Source organism: Nanorana parkeri, unplaced genomic scaffold (assembly GCF_000935625.1).
Source record: "Nanorana parkeri isolate BGI_ZX_2015 unplaced genomic scaffold, ASM93562v1 scaffold2430, whole genome shotgun sequence".
Taxonomy (NCBI): domain Eukaryota; kingdom Metazoa; phylum Chordata; class Amphibia; order Anura; family Dicroglossidae; genus Nanorana; species Nanorana parkeri.
In genome coordinates, this window is record NW_017308698.1 from 39,191 (window position 1) to 39,395 (window position 205).

The following is a 205-nucleotide window of genomic DNA, read 5'->3' on the forward strand; positions in this document are numbered from 1 at the left end:
TTGTAGAGATCCCGGTGTCCTTCTAGATCCTCCCACTCCTCCATTGAGACATAGACAGAGACCTCCTGACACCTTATAGGAACCTGACACACACAATGATACCGTCACCATCCAGACACATCCCTTGTCTGTTCCTGGATCATGTCTCAGAATTCCCGGCACCGCTCACCTCTCCTGTCAGCAGCTCCATCATCTTCTTGGTGAC